Source organism: Triticum dicoccoides, chromosome 5A (genome assembly GCF_002162155.2).
Source record: "Triticum dicoccoides isolate Atlit2015 ecotype Zavitan chromosome 5A, WEW_v2.0, whole genome shotgun sequence".
NCBI lineage: Eukaryota > Viridiplantae > Streptophyta > Magnoliopsida > Poales > Poaceae > Triticum > Triticum dicoccoides.
This window is the reverse complement of record NC_041388.1, coordinates 96,551,496-96,558,701: the sequence shown is the minus strand read 5'-3', so window position 1 is coordinate 96,558,701 and position 7,206 is coordinate 96,551,496.

The window sequence follows — 7,206 nt, the reverse complement described above, 5'->3', positions numbered from 1 at the left end:
TGATGTGGCTCCGTCATTAGGAGCTAACCCAGCTGGTTAATCAACCTACAGACACTGACAGTGGGCCCCACCCCTGGTCAAACCCCAGCCAGCGCTGGGTTTGACCGGGATTAGTTCCTGTGTCACTGACGTGTGGCCCCCACACGTCAGGTTTGACCTGGACCCGCCCTATTGACCTGATGACGTCAGGGTGAGGTCATGCTGACGCAATATTCCTTTTCTGGAATTTAGTTTATTTTATAATATTCAGGAAATTCCAGAAAATAGCTAAAACTTCAATAAATCATAGAAAATTAACCGTAACTCCAAATTAAATAATTTATATATGAAAAATTATCAGAAAAATTCAAGGAATCCATCTGTACCATTTTCATGCATGTTAGAACAACTTATAGCTGCTGTATAGCACAAATCAATTAAATGGCATTTGAATAATCACATATGGAGTTTGAATTTGAATCTTGTATTCAAACCAACTTCATTTAATCTGTTGCTAGTTGCATTAGCTCAAAACACATTCATATTGCCATGTCATAGCATGCATCATATTGTGCATTGCATTGATCGTGTTTCTTCTGTGTTTGCCGGTGTTGTTCCCCCTCGATAGACGTTGTACCGATGATGTGATCGTTGACACTGATGAAGACTCAATGTTATCTTCAGAAGTGCCAGGCAAGCAAAACCCCCTTGTTCATTTTGATACAATCCCACTCTCTCGCTCCTGCTCTCTTTTACTGCATTAGGACAACACCGATTCAACTGTTACATGCTGCGGTAGTTGAACCCCCTTATCCTTTGCATGACCTGTCATTGCCACAGTAAATAGATGAAACCCACTAGCATGAGTAGGAGTTGTTTGAGCCCTGATGTGCCTACTCATTTATGCTTGTTTGTCATGCCTGCTACTTCTTAGAGTTGAGTCAGGTCTGATTCATCAGGGATGAATCAGAGGCGTGTGAACATGTCCCACTGTGTGTGAGCTAAGTGTATGAACACGATTTGGTAAAGGTAGCGGTGAGAGGCCATGTAGGAGTACATGGTGGGTTGTCTCATTGCAGCCGTCCTCAGGAACTGAGTTCTGTGTTTGTGATCCATGATCAGTTACTACCACACATTAGGCTCCGGGCGCTCCAAGCTCTCTCGACTTATTAATCAACATGATCTCTGTCCAGGAGTTGCAACTAGTTTCTGGTGTTTGTAGGTAGTGTTAGTAGTCTACCAAGTGGCACCCGGTACAGGTGGGCTTGGGACAGACTAGGCACAGTGGCACGGTGTACCAAGCGTAGATCCACCCGTCGAGGTGGGCTTGGGAACCCTGCACACATCGTTTGGGGCCGTGAGCGACACCCCGGCCGGATCTCCTTGCGGATGGAACCCGAATAGGCGATAAACCTGGACTAGAGACTTGTTCGGTTAGTCAGGTCGTGGCCGACTCCCTCGCCCGGCTTCCGCTTGAAGGTTGCCGAGGTACATGACGTGTACAGGGCGATAAGTGGCGAAAGCGTGTGTGAAGAAGTACACCCCTGCAGGGTTAACATCATCTATTCGAATAGCCGGATTCCTCGGATATGGAAACTTGGACCCCTTGCATAGTTCATAGACAAGTGAAAGTGGATACTCTAAAATACACAAGATAAGCGTGAGTGCTATGGATGGCGTTCTCGTAGGGAGACGGGAGCGAATCCATAGTGGTGTATTGGTTGGTGAATATGTGGACTCGTGTGCGCCACCTCAAAAGAGTTACTTGCAGTCGTAGTTCAGGATAGCCACCGAGTCAAAGCTGGCTTGCTGCAGTTAAACCCCCCCATCCCCTTTGTTGATAATGATGCATATGTAGATAGATCTGATGTAAGTCTTGCTGGGTACATTTGTACTCACGTTTGCCTATTTTATGTTTTGCAGAGAGACTTCAGTCTCACTAGTAGTTCCGCTTGGACTTCGACGTTTAGCTTGTTACCTCAGCTACGATCTTGTGCCCTCGGCAGGATCTGGTAGATAGTCAGGCTTCTCAGCCTTTTTCATTTATAGTTGTCTGTACTCAGACATGTTAAGCTTCCGCTTGTGCTTTGACTGGTATGCTCTGATTGTTGGGTCATGAGACCCATGTTTGTAATATCTCGCTCCTCGGAGCCTATTGAATAAAAATACTTGAGTTGTAGAGTCATGTTGTGATGCCATGTTGTATTTGCACATATCGAGCATATTGTGTGTATGTTATTGAAATGCTTGGTATGTGTGGGATCTGACAACCTAGTTGTTTATCCTTGATAGCCTCTCTTACCGGGAAATGTCTCCTAGTGTTTCCAACGAGCCATGGTAGCTTGCTACTGCTCCGGAACACTTAGGCTGGCCGGCATGTGTCCTTCTTCGTTCCTGTGTCTGTCCCTTCGGGGAAATGTCACGCGATGAATACCGGAGTCCTGTTAGCCGCTACAGCCCGGTTCACCGGAGTCCTGCTAGCCCAGTGCTACAGCCTGGATTCACTCGCTGATGACCGACACGTTCGATGTTGGGTCATGGATGCCTGTCCCTGTAAGTTTGTGCCACTTTGGGTTTACGACTAGCCATGTCAGCCCGGGCTCCTTACCATATGGATGCTAGCGACACTATCATATACGTGTGCCAAAAGACGCAAACGGTCCTGGGCAAAGGTAAGGCGACACCCGTGGGAATACCGTGCGTGAGGCCGCAAAGTGATATGAGGTGTTACATGCTAGATCGATGTGGCATTGAGTCGGGGTCCTGACAGCGTTGGTATCAGAGCTTGACTGCCTGTAGGTTTACCAAGCCAAACTGGTCGAAGTTGAGTCTAGAAATTCTTTAGTTATATAAGGGAATTGATTGTGGGATGGAACGTAAGGCTCTTTTACTCCTTATACCTTATGCCCTTCTGATCTGAGTCATCTTATCTTTCCTATGGGGATTAAGAACTAGGCTATCTCTTCTTTCTATCAGGATCACGTGTTACTAATCAGTAGACTTATAAGATTGTTGGATTTAAGTCTCAGTTCAGTTCCTACTACTTCCGTATGTTAATTGTTGATCTCGGAACCTTGATATTGTGCTTCTGAGTGGTTATGCCACCATTTTGTAGTATGTCTCAAATCTTTTCTGAGCATTTATAGCCGTTATGCTGTCCGAGTCATCCCAGGTTTCTAAATAGTCTGATGCATTTGCAAAATCCTTTCCCTCTGGTTTCAATGTTCCTTTATGCCAGCTCAATCACACTAATTGTTGAGTTGAGGTATTCCATTGCCTTGACATATATGTTGGAGTTATTATTATGACCCTAGGTGTCTCGGGGAATTATCTAGTGGTCTAGCCATGATTTGTGTCCTAGTGTGATGATTCTGGCCTTTATTCTCGAAAGCATTCCGTGATGCTACTTAGTAGAAGGTATTCTATTCCTGGGTTTTGAACCCGAGATTCACTCTACTTACTTCATGTTGATAGTGTTTGCTAGTTCCTTTAGGATATTAGTAACTTTGCGATAGTCCTCGAGGTCCGTGGTATATCCTTCTTCCAAATACCATGAACCACTTACGGCAGAAGTTTGTTGGATCAAAAGATCACAACAGGAGTGCTCTCGATGGGTTCTCCATTCTACATTGTGACTCTGCCAGTTCTACTTTTCCGCATGGATTGTCCGGAAGAAATATGTCGAACTCGTTCGACATGCTAATCCATGCATCCACAACTCAGAAAATCTTATGCTCCTTTGAGTTGTCCCTCCTTAGTTGTCTACTGACCTTCGTCTATCAGTTGATAGTCAAGAGTATGCGTGCGTTCGTCTATCGATGCCTATTACTCTTGTGGTCCGTCAAGCCATTCTGTCTTGAATGACTTGGAGAAACAAACTCCAGTACCTCATCCATATCTAGGATTGGGTCAAAGTAGTTGTATTCCGCAGATCAAATGCCAATCCAACTTTTGGTTCTGTTCTACCTTGGAGTATTACCCCCTTATGCCAGAATTGTCATGAGAACTGCACCAATTCTCATGAATTTTGACATAGTGATACTTCTCACCGTCATTAGTCATTCCTCGGCCCTCGTGATTGATGCAACCGGGATACCGACAAATGAATTGTGATGTGTGAAATCAATACTCCCAGCAACTAGTTGCTTGGTAGTAAATGGACAATATTCTCATTCTTAGCATGTTGGTTTTGAATCACCATTCTAAGATAGATTGTGCTACCTAGTCCATATTTCCTGGTGCACTCTTTGATTGTTGAGTTAGGATTTTGTCAAGTCCTCGCTCATTTGATCATATCATCTTGCCCTGAAAAGCAAGATTGTTCTCGAGCTTAGTAACATACCGGTGGTTCATGATATTCCGAATTTCTTCTCGGAAGTATCACCAGGTTGTCGCCTGACCGCTATGTTGATCTCGTGATCTTGGCTTATTCCTGTAAACCACTATTCTCCAAGAATCCTTGTTGGATACCCCTGAGCTAGTTGGTTAAACTAGACAACAACTTGGAGAATTGGAAGATAAAAGCTTGCCTAACTTAGTTCATTCCAAAGGGATATTCTTGTGTAGTGTGTGTTGAAGAAAGATGATATCTCCATCAATTGGTCCCTGTGATCAGTTGCTGGACCTATTGTCTTATCAATCCTTTGATTTGAGTGTGGGCTATCGTCAAATCAAATCAGAACCAACGATATTCGTAATGTTGTCTTACTCGTGGTTGATCCCTCGAGCATACACCATTATATCTTTTGGGTCTGACCAATGCTATCACCGTGTTCACTTAACTATGGAATCCCTTTTAAAAGGAAAACCGGATGAATTGTTGTTGAGCCCATCGACAACATCCTGGTCTTCTCCATAATTTTGCTGAACATTAAGCTATGTTGGAAACTTTTGAAAGCATCTGTTCATGCTAACTCATGAAGCATATGCTGGATGAAAGAAGTGACTTTCTTTGATTCACGTGCATTTGATGTAAGTTGCCGCCGTGGGTTTGAGCAAGGTTTGTTTTGTTTCCTCTGGAATCGTCCCAAGTCAGTCATGCAGGTGCAAAGTATACTATGGTTTGGTAGATTAATTACCTCCACTCCATGTGTGCTCCGTAGCACCCCAAGCCACTGACTGATTTGTTCTAGGAGAAGGAGTTCTTTTTAAGAGCTAACCCGGGCTTAATCAAGAACTTTGATATCCTCGATGATGGTTCCCAACCAGAACTCGGTAGTGTTTTATTATAAGACTACCATGTGGTCATGCTTGTCTGGGACAACATGTTCACATGTTTGTAGCAGAACCAGCTCATGTTTTGGAGCTTGCTATCGCAGTTCGTCCCTCGAGAATCTCGCAACATCATCTCGTCGATTTGTGTTGCAAACTTTCATTTTTCTTCCTAGCCTCGATGAGTCTGGAATATCCTGACACCAACCAGATCTGAATCTCAGGCAGATATGATGGTTGGAACATTTTCCCAAGAACTATGATACTGATCCCTCGATAACTGGTAAAGTGGATGTCGTGGCCAGCACCACCTAGCCGAAGGACCTATTATTGTAGTATCTTGATTGAATAAGTTGGCCACCTTCCCATAAGGACTTCGTAGGATTTACTCCCTAGTTGTGCCTTGTGATTTTTGTGTTCCGAAGTCCGACCTTTTACTTGATGTTCTAGATACCAAACCATGGGATGGGATACACTAGCACATCAAGGAGAACATTAGAGGCGGAGTGCTAAATGTCTCTCGGTCGATCATCCAGCTTTTATTTCCTTGGCCCCGCCAAGGGTGAAATCTGAGAAAGTGTTATCTTCCTTTGCATCTGCATCATCCATCATCATTCATCATGGTAGTACGTTGTGTTGCCAGGATCCTTGACACGGATGTTGGTAAAATCTTGATGATTATGGAAATGCTCAAGTTCTTGAGAGCACGCGCAAGTGCCAGGTTTGATCGTCGGCATTAACTGTATAGTGCTCTCAGTTTCCTCGGAAATGCTATGACCTTTTCAAACAGTGAATTCACTCTCTATTGTTGGGTTCTTCCCCAGTTACCAGAATCACTCCCAGCATTTGCATTTTGTTCCCAGCTTGCACCGCCAATGTGCCATTCTACCATGGGTCTCTTCCATTTCCGGTGGTAAGCAAATTCATCCATTACGTTGTTTTCAACAAGGTAATCCACATCATCCAAGTCGGAGTATGCCATTCTACCGACCCCCGCCAATCGATTGCTGTGATTTGCCTTAGGCTGATATAGAGAGTCTCAATGATCTCTATATCAAAGGTAATTCTTTTTGCCATTTAAGGTAATAATCTACGAATCACCCTCCTCCAGGATGTTTCGTCGTGGTATCATGGCAACTCAACTCCTCGCTACATTGACAATCGTTTACCACCTTTTTAAGTGTGGAATTGTTGTCCACCTAGTGAACCTTCGTCATCCGTTTCTTTCCACCCCTCTTGATGTGTATCTCGTGTCTCCACCCAAGAGATGGTTCTATGTCTCATTCCGTGAGTTGTTCGATCTTCGAGAAGATCGACCCTTCTAGAGTCTCCTTCTTCTCTCCATGTCATGTTGGCAGGAGTTCTCGAAGCAAGACATCAAGACAATGATGGTGATCGAATCAACGCTCTTATGAAGTGCTCCCTGGATCGTGAAGATTATACTAGTTTGCGTTTCCCCTTCATCTTACCCTACGCTTGAATCTCGGGACGAGATTTTTGTTTAGTAGGGGTGAGTTGTCACATCCCTAGCTGCTGGTAGTGCTCTAGGCTAGCTTCATGTGTGCATCATGTCTATATTTTCGAAACTTGAATTGAGGAAAATTGGAAGCCTCAAAACCCTAAATAAAAGTAGGGCAAAAACCCTAAAAATCTCATTCATTGTTCCAAAATGCTCTTCTTAAATGTTTGATAATTCTTGGCAAGGGTTCTGGTTCCAACCAAAATATTGAACATTTTTAAGGAATTATTTTTGGGACTTTGGATTTAATTCATTAGCTATTTGAATTTGAATTATATTCATATAATTAGAATATAATTTCAAATACCCCTGAAATATTTTATAAGCTTTTGGAAAAGTCCATCTAGCAATATAAAATATTCAGAGGAGTTTTTGGCATTGTTTGAATTATTTTAAATTCAAAACAGTGGCAAAATAAATTAAATAAAACAAAACAGAGAAAAATAAAAAGAGCAAAAGCCTACCTGGCGCTCACCTGGTAGCCAAACCGGCCCAGC